The 18,395-nt window shown below is 43.9% G+C and overlaps 1 protein-coding gene across 10 annotated transcripts in view; it reads right to left on the minus strand.

The window, feature by feature from the left end:
• Positions 1 to 18,395, minus strand: part of GRIA1 (glutamate ionotropic receptor AMPA type subunit 1) — a 193,438-nt gene that overhangs the window by 72,383 nt on the left and 102,660 nt on the right. Inside the window, exon 1 of one of the 10 annotated variants that reach the window (XM_074916524.1) lies at positions 8,737 to 8,904. The exons of the other annotated variants lie outside the window; for them this stretch is intronic. The gene's annotated coding sequence lies outside the window, so the exon portion shown is untranslated. Of the gene's footprint in view, positions 1 to 8,736; positions 8,905 to 18,395 lie in introns of those variants that run through there. 10 annotated transcript variants of the gene reach the window in all.

Consider the following 18,395-nt stretch of genomic DNA (forward strand, 5'->3'; position numbering starts at 1 on the left):
ATTTTGTCTTCAGTAGCTTCTTTTCTTTCCCTAATACATTATATCTGTTCATAGACATTAAAGCCTATGACTGTCTTCAGTGCAAACCTCAGGTTCTGATGAGGAGGATTTCATAAGTGCCTGTCTTGAAGCTGGTTGCAGGTCAGAATGCAAAAACCTGGCTATGGACTTTCCCTGGAAAAGTTATTCCAACATTAATGTTACTTCCCTTGGGAAAGGAGGGTATTAACGTCTACCTCAACAATTCCTTTATTATTTTTCATCCCCATGATTATAATTTTGGTCCCATGTCTCCCTGCTTCATAAAACATGTGCATAGACGCTCCCAAATTTTCTCTGGTCTGTGCTTTTGCAGATGTGCCAGTTTGGAAACCAAACTGATGTCTCCATCTCTGATGTGTTCCCTGTGGCATTCCTGAGACTTGGGTTGTTGCCTCCAAGTGAGAAAACAGTATTTTGGTAAATTTTCTCAGCTCTGTTGTTTCTGAGGATTTTTAGGATTAATTCCTGCTCATAATAATGTCTCTGTTAGCTCTTCTCTGAAGTTTGCTCCAGGCATGGAGTTCCGTTATGATATATTTACCCCTTCTTCCAGGTTTGTAATGAAGGTAGCAATCAAGACTGTTTTCAGCTGCAGCTCTGTTTCAGCCTCTCTCCCTGACACATCAGCACAACACGTTTTCATTTTCCATCACAATCTACCTTGTGAGGCTTTGGCCATTTGTAATCTACAGGATTACAGTTTTTTGGGCCACTGAATTCCATACTGTAAATTACAGCATCAGGACCAAATTTTGTGATTTAGTAGGTGACTGAAGAACAGACTAACTTTCAACATGGTGATTTCTGTGCAGAGACGTGACAATGTGTTTATCAGCAAGATGGGTACTCAGAACAGCTGTACTTAGAGAGCAGGTCTGAGTAGGAAGGTCTCATCCAGGGACCAGTGACAGCAGGAGACCGGGCGGCCTGGCAGACCTACTGTGGGTCTACGCATGGTATTTTCTGTGCCTGCTTTGGGATCTCAGCCAACGCTTGAAAGTGCTGAGCTCTGACCTGTATACAAAGCTCCCCTTTCTGCTTCTAACAGTTCTCACGGTGGCTTTAAACATTTTCCTTCCCAGACTCTGAGCTTTCACGGGCAACATACATGACACACACTGAAAGCATACGCCTGAGAATGACAAGTCACACACAGTGGTTTGGATCACAGTGCCTGGACAACTACACACCAACGTTCTCTCATCACAATGGTGTGGTCTCATCATGCCCCAAGTCTGCTCCTCCCCATCAAGTCAGAGGTGAGCACCTATAATCCCTTCTTTCTCCCTGTCTCTATTGTTTTTCCACTCCTGCCTCTAAATTTCCAACTTTTAACTGTTTTGTGCTACAGTGCATGAAACCTTATCCTCGCCCACCACTGAACTAACACAACTAATTTTAAGGATTTCTTGATAACAGACTGAAAATTAACAACTTCATTTATTAACACTCCACCTTTTTCTATTCAAAGCAGCCAAAGAACTTGACAGAACACACACACATGCATGCACACCCTCTGTAATGATCCTTCCATGGCCCCAAAAAATTCCTGGGCATATACTGAACTCAGGTGCAAGGTTTCTTGGTCTCAGGTGTCAGTCCCCTAACGTTCTTCAGCCTACACAGTCAGCTGCAGCCAGGAAAAGTAGGTGTTAAACTCGGTAAAGTCAGATTGAGCACTGTCCTGGTGTGCTCAGCTTTTAATCGCTGCTTTGGATGCAGATGAAATGAGACTTTTATATTTCCTTAAACACTGACTCCCTTTACTGATAGTGATTTTTTTAAATTGACAAGAAAAACCCCTAAACAACCCCCTTTTTAAACAACAGGGGGGTGTGTTGCCTTCAAAGAAACATAGGGATATGCCATATCCCATACACCTACGTAGGATATGTGGGCATTATTATTAATTCTAATTGGCTCAGAATTACACTTATCCTGTTATCCCCCACACATGGGTACCTGCTATAGATGCAACTGTCACTCTGCATGTGTTTACAGGACGCCTGGCACAATGCTACGAGGCCTCTGTGAGGTGCTGTAATGTATACATGTTAAATAGCAATAAAACAAGACACTGAATAGCCGCCTTGGAGTAGAGAATTACCTTCCCAGCAGAGAGGAGAGAAATGATACGGCTGGCTCACCACAGAAAATAAAACAAAGGATAAGGAGGGACTTAAATGGAAAGCCAGGAGACTTTTCCCTAACCTGATTGATCTTTTCAGTAGTGATGATATTTTGTGTGTGCTCTACCTTAAAATATCTCCCAGTCTAGGAGGGAGGCTGGCTGATACAGGCTGTCAGAGGGCACAGAGGATGTTTCCCTGTAAGCTATTGTTGACTTTTCTGACATTATTTGACTCCCTGCTCATTTAAAAATAAAAAGCAGCAGACAAAAAGCACACAGCACTTGTGTGGGAAAAGCACCACCAAGCTCATGTCTCCACAGAAATACTGGTCTGGGCAAAGAAGGAAGAATTTGCACTTACCCAGGACAAAGCAGGCTTCTTCAAACAAAACCTCTTACATAAAGGACAGAGCATCTTGTCCTTGGGGGCTTGAAGTGGGAAGCAGTACTTAAACCCACCAGGTGACACGTTATTTATAAACATTCCTGTTTTCTATGAATTTTCAAGGCTCCATTACAGGCATGTGCTAAGCTAGCAAGGCAGATACCCCAAAACCTGCATGTGCCATCTCTGCTCCAAAAGTGCTTTCTTTTCTGCAGTCACTGGAGCTATTACAGTCTTCTGAAAAGAGGAGCAGCAAAAAGGTACAAACCCAGCAAATTACACTCGGCATGTAAGGGTTAAGCCTCTAGAGCACAACCATTTTGTGCTACCTGGTTGTATATTGTATTCACCTAAGGTCTGTGAAAGCACAAATGGTTTTGAAACCCCATTTAACACCTCAGCAAGGGCTGAGTTAGGTGCAGAATGACAAGATCTTTTGACATCTGAGAGTGCTGGCTTTTGTGGGCTTAAGTGCCTCCCTTGGTGGTTCTTTGCTATAGTCATCTCTTGTAGGGTTTTTATTTTTGCTTTTCACATTACTGTTCCATTCCATTGTACTCATAGCTTTCTTCAGGCCTACTTAATGTCAGGGGGAATATTACCATTTCTTCCCTGTCATTAGAACAGCTTTAATCCTGTCTGAATTGCGAGGGCAATAAATGATAATAGTTACCACATTTTTATTTCTGCAGTGCCTCTGAGCACCAGGTTTTTTGAAAAATCCCAAACAAGCAAGTTTAAACTTGGGATCTTTTAAACCCGGTGGGAGACTGTGTTGTCTGGGAAGCAGGAATGCAGAACTGTGACAGATGGCGAGATCTGGACCTATGGTTTGCAGTTTTATGGTCTCTGGTGAAACTTCTGTGTGAATTGCTCGCTGTGGGTGGTGGAACAAACAGTTTACATGAAGTGCATCTAGCTAGGGTGCCCAAATGGAGTTTCTATAGAGAGTTGATACTTGTGAAACCGGGGCTGCCAGCAGCTGTAGAAGGCAGGTTCCCTCTCAATGGTGGGGATGGGAGAACACTCTGCTCCACTGCTCCAACAAACCTGGGGGCAGACCTGGAGACTGTGTGAATGTGACCCAAAATACCAAATACCAACCAGACAGCTGGCTACATAGCAAGACTTTCACTGGAAGTAAAGTAGAAATCAAGATTTTCCTAAAAACTTGGGCAAAATCTGTGTCATTTTACCAGCATGACAGAGCGGACTTTTACAGCTACAGGCTTCCCCTGAACCTAGACTTGGATCCATAAAAATCATCTCTCATAACAAACTGGTCCCATGAGGAAAGGACCAATGGGTGGGAGAAGCTACAAAGCACATAACCAATTATATAAAAACCACCTTGGATGCATATCTTTTGCTTAAAAGACCCTTGGGCAACCAATTCCCATTAATGTTAGTGACAGGTATAATCAAATTCTTAGACACAAAGCCTTAAAATAATGCTTTGTAGAGACAATAACTTTGGGAAAGACTTTTCTACTAGGTGTTTCACTTGCAGAGCTTCATGTGTTCACAGTAAAGATTTATGCTAATGAAAAATACTAAGTCATCTTCTCTACACAGAGGCCAATGAAGATACCAGGACCATCTCCGTTACGCTGAACAGCTTGTGCTGCCAATGGGACTGAGATAATAATCTGGAAAAATGGGATGTGTGTCATAGGGAGAAGAATGTGGGAACATTCTTAACATTAGGAAAACACTGAGATTACTTCCTGACATGCCTAGTTACGTACAAACAACTTCTCTACTGATTTCCATTCTGAGAGAATTTTTAAGCTCCTGAAGAAAGAGACTCTCTAGTGAGCTGCAAAGAGCAAGAGAGATCATGTAAAACACTCTGCATAAATGCAAATTGCAGGGAGGCCAGCCAGAGCACAGGAAGGGAAGTTGTTAGAAACTTGGGGACATTCATCATTTGGGAACAGTGACACCACACATACAGATGCAGCTTCTGTCTCAAGCAGTCACACAGTGCAAACCAAAGACTATGACATGATTTAGGCTGCTACTGAGAAAATCCCACTGTTTCTCAGCAGAAACTTTACCTGTAAAACAGTATTTAGACAGAAAAGCAGCAGCAGGCTGGAGAATGCTAATCTGTATCACTTTTCACAAGCATCAGAGAGACTCTCTTACTATTCACCAGATGTTGCTCAAGCCTTCTGTTGACACTGGAGAGAGATGCCTCTGATGATACATTTGTCCATGAAATCAGAGTCACTGGCCAGCCTGTGTCAGGAGCACCAGGTTTTCAAGGAGTGGAAACAGTCATTCGATTTAACAAATATTGTGCAAGACAACCAAGCCATTGAAAGCTTCACACGTCAGGTGTTAAGATTTTTCCCACAGGGAAAACTGGGGAAACTACACTGTGTAATGGACTCTAACTATACATCTAAAGTGAGCATATGGGTGGCTAAAGGTATAATTAACCTAATTAAGGCACCATTTATTCTAGAAGCCTCCAAGACGGAAGGCAGATGAAACTGCTATCTACAAGAGAACATCGGCAGGACAGAGGCTGCTGCCACTGGTGGACAAAACCACAATAAAGACTTGGTTGGGAAGGAACAAGGCAAAAAAACCCCATCCCTGGGGCAGATTCCTTTGTGTGCACAAGCCAGGGGTGCAATCTAAAAGCCTGCGATTTACCCCTCTGGAATTGTCCTAGCTGAGACAGTGAGGGCTGTGATTTTCTTCTTTCTGTACTGCAACCCACTTGAGGTGCTGAATGTGGCAGAGGGGAGTGTGTAACATTCACTTTGAGTTCCTGACCCTCCTGTAAGAGAAAAGATTAATTTCACTGTGAGAGAAACACTTTTTGGCTGCCTATATTTAACATGACAGTGAACATCTGCGGTCATATTTCCTAAGCATTTGTTGTGATCGTTCCTCTGCACTGCTTGTCCTGACAGTACAGTGGTGTCAATTGAGAGCCTTGGTAGCATTTCCAAAACATGCTTAAATTACTTAGTTGACTACCACGTCTCTTTAACAAAGCGATGTTGGAATGATCTGAAGGTGATTTGGGATCCAGGCACATAAGGAAGCCATATGATACCTGCAGCCTTTGAAAACCAGACCTTAACTCATGTATTTTGAAAAGGTGTCTCCTGTGCAGCTCTCTTAAGGTCTGATGCTTTCCTGACATTGCCTGTGAAGCAATGGAAGAACTGGGATGCCATGTGGGGCACTTTTGCTTGACAGAGGTCCTCTGTGCACAGGCACTTTGCATCAACCTGATGGTGCAGCTGTAAATGTGTGGCTACAATCCACTTGCATCATCCTGTGAATTTAATTTTTAAATCTCCCATAGAAGAGTATTGAGAAAATCATCCACTTTCTGCCTGGTTAGAAAGAATAGTTCATGCAATATAAGACAGGTAAGGAAACCTTTATTTCTGTGTAGAAAAGTTGTCTACATTATAGTCTCCCTGGTAACTACATCGAGGCCAACAGAATTACACAGGGTCTAAGTATGGTCTAGTTTTGTCAGCTGGGAAACAACATGTTTCCGGAATGAGGCTGCAGGGATACAGAACCTGCTCTGTGTGTGCAGTCAGCTGTGACTTGATTGCAAAGTGTGCTTGCTTCACGTCTGCTTGAGCACAGGTCACCAAGGTCCTCCTCAGAAGCGTCCTCAGGCATGAAACCAAAAGGAATTTGTGATAAAAGACCCTTAAGAAACTTCTCCTGACATCCTTGTTGGAAAATCCTTCAAAGCAAATGGATGGGAAATAACAGAAACCTGAGGAGATGTGAAAGCTGGAAGGGAGAAGGGGAACAGGGGAAAGGAGGTGTAAACTTGAAGTTCATTGGTGGGGGAACAGTTGATTTAATTTCAAAATCAATTGGGGCTTTAAAAGAGAAAAACAAGGATGAAAGAGAGTATGAAGGGAGGCTGAGTGCAGGAGCTTTCAGAGATCCAAGAGACAGGTGCCTATTTCTAGAAGGTGGGGGAGAAAAATGGGCTTTCAACTTCTGGATCACTCTGTCTTTTCTCTCTGAATGGACAAAGACAATAATACTTTGTCCTTCTTTAATGCTGCCTAGTCTTAGTTAAGAAGGTGTTTATCAAACCTTACTGGCTGAAGCCTGGCAGTCTATCCTCCATGAACGTTTTTAATCTAATTTCATAGCTGGACAGACCGAGGCAGCCCCCTGTGCAAAGCCACACAACAATTCTGGGGCCCAATTTTGCCCAAATGCCCTCATATGAGTCCTTCTGTGTTGGACAATGTGAGGAACAGGCCCATCAATGTTTTTCCACAATTCTCCAGTGAAATGCATTTTCCCAGTGGATGGTGACTGCTCCATGGGACACTCCGTGTCCCCATTTGCTCTTCTCGCCCATCGTTTCAAACAGAGGGAACGCGCTGACTGCAGAACAAGGCAGCACTGCAGTAGGTGTGATACTGCTCTCCAAGCACACACAGACTTGGCACCTCACCCAAGGCTAGGGGATTTTACGACCAGCTGTTGAGTGGGCACTTTGAAATGGAGCTCATGTATTGGCTTTAACACTAAACCCATTGCAATTCTTCTCGCAGCTCAATCTCATCAGTTTCTGAAAGGAAGGAAGACAACATGACCTCTTGCCTGAAAGACTGGAGACCTTCCCAGAACAAAACCATGGCCCCCCAAATGCCTCTTGTTTGGCTCTCTCTGGACGATTTATTTGTTAGCTTTTAAAAACCTGAAGGGCTATCAAATCATGATGCCCATGCTTGACTTCCAGCACAGCACAGAGCTGGGTGCCCAGCTGGTGTCTCTTGAGCAGAGCTACTGCCAGGCAGTTGTTTCTGAGCCAAGCAAATCCCTCCGTATGGGGCAGGGATGGCCTGGACTGGGACCTCTGTCAGCCTCAATGCAAGTCCATGCCATTTCCAGTCCTCAACAGAGCAAAGAGGAGTCATTATCCTCTTTGTCATTGGCTCTGCCAGGTGGGTGCAATATGGACTGTGGGTTTCAGTTGAATGAAGATGTAGGAGGGGAAGTTGGCCAACTTTGTCACAGAACTTGTCTTATTCCTGCATCACACTGAAATGCCTTTTGTTGGAAAACAGAGCATCTTTAAGAAAGATACAGAGACCTCATTTTATAGACAATCTCTATATTTCAGGATCATGCTTCTATAGAAAATTTTCTTCAGTGATAATAAAGACTCTTCATTTCTGGTTGGAAGTCTCCTACTTCATTTTCTAGCCTTTAGATCTTATATTTGTGCAGTACCTAGCACCAAGGGGAATCTCAAATCACAGCTACTTGGTTTTCAGTCTTGTTCCTTAAGAAATAAATACATTATTGACAGCTACACAGAAACTGGCCTGACTTTTGATGATCTTTTATTAAATGGAAAGCAAACATTCAAACAATCTACTGGACAAGCAAAGGATCAACTTTTTGAAGAAAAGTTACCCTAGACAACCCACCTATTTTAGTTAATTTTATCATAAAAGGTTCAGTAGGCTTTACTTTTAGCGTCTCTGAGATGAAACAAATGCCAATGGAACAGATCCAATAAAGACAGACAATAAAGCTAGCTGAAATTTTTCAACACTTTTTTTTCCCCTCCAAATGAAAACTGAGGTTTGATGAAAAGTAGGAAGCCGCTGATTTTGACAATACCCCCTGATTTTCCCATGGAAAAGTAGAAGGGGGAAAAAGCTTTACTGGTAATTCAGAATGTTAAAAAAAAAGTATTAGGATGCAGTCAACCCTCCTCCCCTGCTCTGGATCATAAATTGCTCTAAGACTGCTGCCAGTACCCTTTCCCCCTAGAAGAGGTGCTGCAACCGCAGTCAGCCAGAGCAGCAGGGATAAATCTGAGGTGAAAGGTGGAGAATATGGGGTCAATGGAAATGCTGCCAGTGTTCATGCTCAGCTGCAGGTGGGATGCTTAGCCACTCCAAGAGCCCTTTTTCCTGAGAAAAAACCCACTTTGACAGCATTTAGCCCTCACCCAGACAACCTCTGCTCCACACAGCATGTGCCCTTTGTCCTGCCCTACTCATGGGGTGATGTTTGCCCCCATGCCGCAGTGCATCCCGGCCGTCAGCCCTCTCCTCCCTGCTCCCACCCGTGTGCTCATTCTTCCCCTATTCCAAGAGGTACGGCCATGCCTCTCACTGTAGTACAGCTTCATCCCCTCTTTGTCACTCACCCCGTGAGCACCTCTGCGTCAGGCTCAGCAGTGTCCCCTAATCCTTTGTAGGACAGGGCAGGCTTCTCCTGTGCCCCTGGCCCTGCAGGTGCAGAAGCCCTCCGTGTGTCCCCATCCCACATCCCACACGTGCACGGCTGTGAACAACCCTGGGGTGCTGCAGGCACAGGCACGCACACCCATGGGAGTGGAGGGAGTGCTCCAAGCATGCCCAAATCCCTTCTGCCACACACCTCCCAAATCCTCCTTACCACATCCCACCTGGACCGGTGCACATATGTGCACACACACACACACACACACACTAATCCTCCCATTAGCTAAATCCTGGCTTTTTACAGCGGTGTTCTCGTACACAGCCCTCCTTATCACCCCGCTCACAGACGCTTGGGCTAATCTCTCTCCCTGTGCCACACACAGCCACCTACTTATCTTCTCTCTCTTCTACACGCGCACACTTTTTTACACAGAGACTAATCCTTCTCAGTGTCACGTACCTCAAAATCCTTCTTACAACGCCCCCTCGCACACTGAGTAATCCTTTTCAGAGTCTCGCACACACGATCCCGCTGACAGCGTCCCTCCACACACATGCACAGCCACATGCAGCATCCCACAGCATGCTTCACATGCACAGGGACTTTTCTGTGTCACACACACCATTATCCCCCTTCTTGAAGCAGATATTTTCTACTAAGTCTGACACAGGCATATGAACCTGCCATCAATGCAATAAAACCAGCATTTTTTTTTAAAGCAAGATAAACCAATACAGGTGAGGTATTTGGGGGTAAAACCTTGGATATTTAGGTAAGTGTCCTGGAAAATGGAGGCCTTGTCTCACAAAGAGAGATTTAAAAGTTCTGGCATGTTTAGTGCAGGGAAGCAAAGGCTGAGAGGGGATGGGTTGCTGTCTATAAAAACATCAGAGGGGTAAACACTAGAGAAGAGCTATTGATGCTAAAGGACAACATTGGCATGAGAACAAATGAGAATAAACTAGTCATGAATAAATGCAGGCTCTGAACCACAGAAAGATTTGTAACCACAGGAGGAGAGCAGCTTGGGTATCGCTTTCCAAAGGGACCACTGGAGCAAAACCAGAGCTGGTTTCATGTAGAACATCATTTTGTCTGAAAGTACAACCTGGTGTTGGTGACCCTGAGGTCCCTTCCCATGCTCGATGTGCAGTTCAGCCTTGGAATTGCACCCTTTTGCACCAGCACACTATTTTTATCATAAGAGTGCAAAAGCACTCTGTTCTTTGGCTTTGTCTCTGCATCTGCAGCAGTAGGGTGAGAAAAGCTGAATCCTTCCCTTTGTGCCTCAAAGAGGTGAGTCTCATGCAGTCTCATTCCTTACACGGAATCATAGAATGGTTTGGGTTGGAAGGGACCTTAAAGATCATCCAGTTCCAACCCCCCTGCCATGGGCAGGGACACCTTCCACTAGCCCAGGTTGCCCAAAGCCCCGTCCAACCTGGCCTTGAACCCTTCCAGGGAGGGGGCAGCCACCCATCACCCTCACAGTTCTCTTTCTTGACTTGCTACCAGGTATTGCAACAAAAGTACCCTGGCCCTTTCCTTTTGACTGTAACATTCATGCCACTGCAAGAGATGAGAAGGAGCAGAGAGCTCCCTGCTCTGCGCGGGATGTGCAGGCACAGCACCCAGGGATCTATTTTGATCGCTATGGCATGCAGAAACCACTCTCACATTTCCTCAGCACACATTTACATTCCCGGAGTCTCCCGCCTCCACTGTTCGGCTGTCTCCAGAGACACCGAACACCTGACACGTCTGATAGGAATTACATATCTGTAATACGGATACAAAAAAACACAGGGAAATGAATATTTAGTGGTCTGCAAGTGCTGCTGCATGAGCCATTATCCTCCCAGAATCAAGCATGCCTGATGCTTTCCTTCCCTATACTTGGGTAAGGCAGATGAAGGGGATGTTGGCTGAGCAGTGTGAGAGAAGAAGCAGATATAAAGGTCCCTCTCATTTGCATAAAGATGAAACAGTCTGTTTTGAAAGGGATAGAGAAAACCAAGACATTTGAAAGTTTCTATATGCCTCACATTATCAAACATGGAGCTCTGCCCCATGGGACTGAGCAAACCCGGCGTACACTGAAGTCAATGACTTCTAAAAAACCTCAACATCTTGGTAAACAGAAAATGGCATTTATTAAAGTGTGGGTGCCATTTATTACAGTGTAGTAGGAGGACAACCAAGTGCCCACTGGGCAGAGAGGGCTGCAGGGGGAGTAGGAGATTGAAGATGTACAAAGCGCATGGCAGAGCTGCAAGGAGCAGAGGAAGTGAGACGTGGGAAAATGCCCCCCTGCCCCATTCAGCCTTTGGAAATTCTTCATTTAGAAAGTTCACCTAATTTCTTGAAATTAAAAATTGGTCTCTTCTTTTTTATAACTATGAAACTCAGAAGAGAACACAAAAGAAAAACCTGGCAAATAGAGCTACTAACTTACTTTCTCCTCTTAACAAGTCACACTAAAAAATGTATTCGTTGTTTGGGTTTTTTTTCCTGATGGAAATATCAAAATAAAACAAGAAGATTTAGTTTTGTGCTCTTTCAAGTAGCCTTAAGTTTCCTTTTGGTCAGGGGAACTGATAAAAATAGTTTTATTTCGTTAGTCATAGATTTTAAGTACTTTTCGCTTTGTGGAGAGAGATAGAAAAACAGAGAAATATGAAAATAGGTGGAGATTGGCATCACATGCTGGTTTTTTTTCCTGATTTCCAACTGGTAGGTGGGAGGCAAGTGGCAAACTGGCAAAAAGTGCGAGCATACATAGAAAATCTCCATGTATACCTTTTATTTCAGATTTGCAATGGCAAAATGATAGTAAACATTTATTGAAACTACTACTATTTCCTTGAGGGGGAAAATCTTTTACGGCAAAGATCTATTTTGAATGAGAAAATTTTCCACAAGGTTTGAACCACCTCTAGACAGAAATCTGTAATTATCTGCAATGGTATGAAGTACAGCAGTGGGCAAAAAAACAACGTTGAGGGAGAAGTGGTGCACTGCACTCCAGGACAAAACCAAAAAGTCAAATCAAATTAAAGGATGGACAAAAACTAAGGAATGTCCTGAGTACTTTTAAACTAAAGAAGTAAAAAAAGGTTCATTAATGCCACAGGTGATGTCTCCAAAGCATGAAGTGCATGGTATTGCATGCCAAACTCTTGCATGGCAGCACAGACCGCTTTAGCCCCTGCTCCAGGCCTGGCTTTATCTAAGTATAGCTTGGTTATTTACAGCCAGTCTTGCAGTCAGTACAGTGGGCAAATACTACACACCTCAGAGGGCTCAGCCCCAAAAACCCCACATTTGAGCCTTTTCCACTGCAGGTATAGATTCAGAGCTCTGAGATTATGAATTGTTCAAACAGCAAACTCAGCCTGGATTCAGAAAGAGCAGGAGTCTGGCTCAGTTGCACCTCATGACAAGCCATCACTCATACACATCTTTCCAGAGGAGTCTCACAAGCCTCAGGAGAGGCTAGTAGCCAACTGAGAGAGGACAGTGCCCCATTCACATGGTGGAGGAAGTACCCATGAAACACATCCCCAAGCCTTGCTGAGAGCAGAGGTGGAGGGATTCGACACCTCATCTCCTAGCAGACAAAGAGCACAATGAACCAGACTCCAGCCACAGTGATTACAGGTCTCACGTGTACAAGGAGAACAAAGTTTCAAGCTCCTGTGACACAGAGATTAAGGAAGAGGAATGACTGGTATAAGGAGCTCTTGAAAAGCTGCCAGATCCTGTAAAACAGTTTGGAGATACCATAAGACTTTCTACCATCAAATTGCATGGGGAGACATGCTTTGCTGGTCCCTAATGGCTTTGTGCTGCTGGACCATGTTGGTGGGTTTTCTGTCCGTGCATTTATTAGAAGGTGAATTAATGTGCAGTATACCTCATTTTCCTATTTAGAAAAGCCTGTGCTGGGTATGAAAGGGAAAATCAGTGACCAGATCAAGAGACAGCAAGGGAAGTACAAGTGTGATAAGGGATAAGTCATGAGAGCAATGACCTGCAGGCAACTCTACACTGGCTAAGGGCGGGTCTCTGCTTCTTTCCTTTGAGATGTCCTCTTTCTTCCTTTTTTCTTTGCTCCTTTCATGGACTACACTGTTTTTCACAGTGCTATTCTCTGATTTATTTAGTTTATCCTCTCATTCCCCCTTGGATTTCAGTCTCTCTGCTTCAGTGCTCTCTTCCTCAACATCTCTTGCATGAAACAGAAAACAATAATGTTCAGCTGAGAGGTTGCTTCAATGATGGTATCATTGAAATGATCTTGAGATGAGAGAGATTATTCTTCTACTCCAGGGAACAGATCTTTAGCAAAAATTCAAAAACTGCAAAAAAACTAAAGGGAATATAAAAAATATCCATTAAAATAAAAATCTTTTATAAAAACATTATGAGAAGAAAAGTAGTTAAAAAAAAAAAAAGCAAAACGCAGTGTGTGAAAAGAACAACTCAAAACAACTCATGAGTATATGAAGGAAAAAACTAATCAAGCGAAGAAGGTTGTGTACCAGGGATAACAGTCATACTAGAATCAGCATCACTAGGGTGGGTGCAGAAAATGTCAAGCAACAAACTCAAGGAAGAACTGCAAAACACTACAAAGCACAAGCATTGCAGGATGAGTTGTTTATAGAATCATAGAATCATTTAGGTTAGAAAAGACCTTTAAGATCATCGAGTCCAACTGTAAAACTAACACTGCCAAGTCCACCACTAAACCATGTCCCTAAGTGCCACATCTACACATCTTTTAAATACCACCAGGGATGGTGACTCAACCACTTCCCTGGGCTGCCTGTTCCAATACTTGACAACCCTTCTGGTGAAGAAACTTTTCCTAATATCCAATCTAAACTTAGTTTCATTTAATCCAGAAAAAAAAATTGCCTGTAATGGGTGTAGCTCTTTTGGAACTGCAATTATATTTCATTGCTTCTCTTTTATTGAATTTATATAATTTAATTTGGCAAATGAAATTTCATTTTTAAAAATTCCCTAGGTGATAGCTTGGAGTGATTGGGGCTCTCTGATCTCAGCTTGGGTCATCGCTTCTAGAGAAGGTGAAAGCTTGAATGCAAGACCAAGAACAGAAGTACAATGGAAGTCTCAGTACTTTGTGATAAATATTAAACACCTTGTTCTGAATCCTCCTGTCCTGAAACATGACACTGCTTTTTAAGAAACGACTTGAAACATAAACATCCTTCATAATCCTGTTGTCTCTTTAAAAGAAAAAAAAAAAAAAGTGGCATTTGCTAACGAGACCATAAATATTGATGTCTTTCTGAGGTCCCCAAGAGCCCTATCATTTCTGCAACTGACTGATTAATAATAGATTAAACATTTTAGTTTTGCTTACTCTGGGCTTCGTAACTTTAAGTGCATCTGCTGTGTTGTAACAGAAGGGCCTGAGACTGATGGATCTGGCAGATATTCAGTAGAGGAATATGGCAGCAGTCTACAAATACCTTCAAGGGCCAAAACTCAAGCAAAATCTGCAGAGGTATATCAGAGGCTTAGATTAATTCAGAGAGGAACTTCAGAACGTGTTTACTACAGATAAGATTTTGTGTCTTTGGAATATCTGCAGTGTTTACTATGTTATGAGTCCACATGACATTACACGGTAGACGTATAATAAACTTTGCATTCATAACATGCATTTCATTCAGCGAGCTCAAAGGAGCTTTTGGCTGTGTTTTACAGAGGGCCAGACTGGGCTGGTTTCAGATGTGCTGAGCAGCAGCGACTGCTCAGTACCTCCCAACAACAAACTTCAAGGGACTTTTTGGATGTCACACAATGAGTCTGTATCAAAGCTGATGAAAGAGCCAGGTGTTCCTGGCTTCTAAGTGCATGTTCAAATCCACTGGAGACTGCTGGCATGGAGGATTTGTTCTAGCTCTGCAAGCTGTGAAACACCAGGGAAAATACCTGGTGTTACTCTCCTTGTTGATATAATTACTAACCTCATTTATAGGGCTCTATTAAAAGGATCCAGAAGGCTATATGAAAAGTCACATCTGTTCCCTTCACAGCCCTGAATTCAGTGTGAGTTTTGCTGCTCACGAGTACTTGTCACCCCAGCAGCATCGCACAGGACTGTGTTTAATAACCTTGATCTTTAAATGGACAGAATGGGCCAATGCACTGAGGGATGTAACTACTTTTGCCTTGCAGCCATGCTCAACCCATGTGGTTTCAATGGTGAAAATAATTCCCAAACTCCAGCTAGGTCTTCCACTCCTGTGCAATGGACAAAGACACATTTCATTGCTCTGAAGACTGGCTATCCATTTTCAGTGTGAAAGGGGAAGACAATCAATCGAGTACACACAGGAGCAGAAGGCAGACTTTGCTCGTACACTGCTGCCGGACCACAGTGCTGGTGAGGAGATCCAAAGCAAGTCTGTGGGGCCACACTCAACACACTCCTGACTGCAAAGTCTCTCCTGAGTGACTGCCTCTGTCTGGATGTTACTCTTTTCTCTTCAAGTCTTTGCAAACAATGCTAAAAACCCCAAAACTAAGGCAGAGGAATTACCCAAGTACTCCACAGAAAATCACTGCCATTCAGCCCTGCGCCCATCCAGAAATACAAACACAATATTAACCCTGCCCAGCAATGCAGCAAAATACATGCTTAACGTTAAACGTGAGGACTGAGAGGTCACTAGCTGAGTGTACCTGTGGATGAACAGCATGGCCAGGTGTGTGGGGCAGCACAGACTCTCCCAGGCACCCCCAGACATGCTCTGTGCATTTTGGGCTCCCAAGATTCCCCCACAACAGAGGTCATACCTGGTGGCTTGCTCCCAGCATGACCCTCTGCTCCCATTGCGAGGACTGGTGCAGATGGCAGCAATATCCTTGTTGTCTCTGAGTTAAGTAAAAGTTGAGTAGATGCTCAGGAATTGTGTTGATCAAACTGAACAAATCAGGAACAGACACTTGGAACCATTCAAAGACACGGTCTTTGCTGTGTGTTTCTTTTGCAGACGCTGTGTACACAGCCCCTCCACCCCCATCACAGCACCACACGTGCCCTTCCCTGAAATGTGTAAATAGCTTCTGCAGGTTTCCCTGTTGTAAAACATGCTCTGTTTCAGATTTCTTCTCTCCCTAACAAGCAGGAGCTTCTGTACTACCACACTGATTTGCAACAATGCTTTCCTTGACGTCAGCTGCTCAGTGCCCAAAAGCCATCTCTAACTGAGTATGGTTGGGCAGGATTCCCCTGCTTCAGAGCAGAGTGTCAAGGGGAGAAGGAGGGCAGAGCAGAGCTGGAGCTGACTACCATGGAGTGGCTAAGTGATTCCCTGCCTGCTTCCCAGGCAGAGGCACTAGCGCTGTGCCATGGAGCTAACTGCACTGCAGCAAACTGATGGAAATCAAACGTCTATTGGTTTGTGCTTCTCTGATCAGGGCATCTGCAGGGAGCCAACGCGGTCACTGCAGAACCGCTCAGCCCAGGAGGCCTGGGAGCAGCAATGGTTTCTACAGAAATGCACAGAAGTGTTTAAAGGGAGGGGATGGCCTTTTTTATACACCTTGAAATACACATTATTCAATGCCAAGCTTGATTAGCAGGGAAGCCCATCTACACTCCTGTTAGCATAATGCTGTATGCAACACTCTAGAGAGAAGTACCAAGTGTAGGGGAACAATTTTCATGAGGAAACACGATGTAAAAAGATTTCACTTTGATCCTTTTCCCAAGCAGTTAGTTACAACTCCCAGTTGGTGACCAGCCATTCTGCTGCCGTTCAGCAGACACATCCTCAGAATTGTAAGTCCAGCACGTGTAGTTGCAAAGAGACACATACACTTGGCTCCTAACATGTGAAACAAAGTACTGCTTCATATATTGAGACATCAGGAGAAGAATCATCCCACTGGCTGCTGCCTTAGCAATCTTCTCCCTAGAAAACAGCTTTTTTACCCTGCCTTCCTCCCTGGGCAGGTAGTCTGTAGTTAAAATGCAATGACTGTTTTAGCCACAGTGTTGCTCTGTTGTCCTGCTGAATGTTGGGTCAGCAGCTAGTTGGAAAGACGTGAAGCTCAAAAAGGCTCTGCAACAACTGTTGAAAATTTTTCTGGCCACTGACTATTATGTTCACTACTGTTTGCAGCACAAAGTTTCAAAGCAGGCTTTGCTCAGGTGTTGGCAGCAATCTGCTTTCAAAACTGAGGTGGAAGGAGATCTTTGTAGGAAGCATACACCACTGTGTGTTTATTTATTCATTAGTCTGCATACCACTGCTTCTCCACAGAACCTCTGAGCTTTCCTATGTGGTGAACTACAGGTCTGATTTCTTTCTATATCGTTCCTCATCTAGCTTTTTGCTTCTTTTTTTTTTTTTTCCCCAAAAAAATTCAGCCAAAGAAAATATGATATTGGATTTTTAGTCCCTTACCCTTGGTCATCATTATGTGTGTGTGTCTCCAACCCTATTTATTTACATTTCAGGGAAGAGGTTGGCAGAGAAGAGAAAACATGAGGGCTTCCCTTCAAACTGTGATCAGCCACAATTTGTTCTGTGTACAAAATCCTGCATCTCATTCTGCAAAAGTCAGAAGATGTGATGTGAGAGGAAACTCGTGGACAGTGGGCAGCATCTCCTTTGCCCCTTCTCTGGGCATGGTCTGCCCTATACTTGTATTATTTCTATTTAAAAACAAACCCATCAAGAAAGGACCTGTCAATCAATGCACTTCCTCAACCCCTCCACCCTCACTTTCCATCTCATCACTTTTCTCTCCATTTCTCATCTCTTGTTTTCTCTGATCTTCATCAGTGAGGACAGGAGGAGGAATGGGGTTCATCCTGTGCCTCTCTCCCACTTTGAACATGCTCACATTCAAACTCCTACTGCTGCTATTCCTTCAGTACCCTCTTATGAACTTTTCTTCTATAACACACTAAACTTCTCAAAAATACTCAAAACACCAACCCTGCTTCCAAGAAGCCAGTGGCTGAAGGAAATGATTCGTCATATTGTTTCTCATTAACTAAAGCAAAGGGTTAGTGAGCTGCACAGCGCCCATCCTTGTACCTCCAGTGAAAGGCTCAGAGGTCCTCAGGACTGGATACGTCTGTGGGGAAGGGAAGAGTTGTGACAGAAAACTACTACTTTCCTCTTGTGGAAACTTTTTGTGTTAGCAGAGGATCATGCTCTAAGGTTCACATTCAGCAAGATTTTTGTCTTTCTCAATGCTCATAGATACTGCAGAGCATTAATGCTACTCAGAGGACTTACTGGCTGAGTACAGAAACCCCTGCAGTAACTCCACGGTGAATAACCATGTGGAAATAGATCCCTGTGCCCCATGGCTTATTCAACAGCCTCTATTCCTCTCCCTCTTAATACCTTCATTACCTCCTTTCCCAGCTTCTTAGCAAACCCAAAGTAAACATCAGCAAAACTTTCTCTATCCAGAAAGCCCCTTGCCCAAACCAGGGAACTTCTTGCCTTTGAGACAGACCCACCATGGGGTACTTTGCACAGCACCTACTCCTAGAGCAGGATTGCGTCTCCTCCATGCTGTGCCTGGTTGAGTGCATAGTCCTGCCTGATGTCCCCA

The sequence above is a fragment of the Athene noctua genome, chromosome 12 (genome assembly GCF_965140245.1).
Source record: "Athene noctua chromosome 12, bAthNoc1.hap1.1, whole genome shotgun sequence".
NCBI classification, from domain to species: Eukaryota; Metazoa; Chordata; class Aves; order Strigiformes; family Strigidae; genus Athene; species Athene noctua.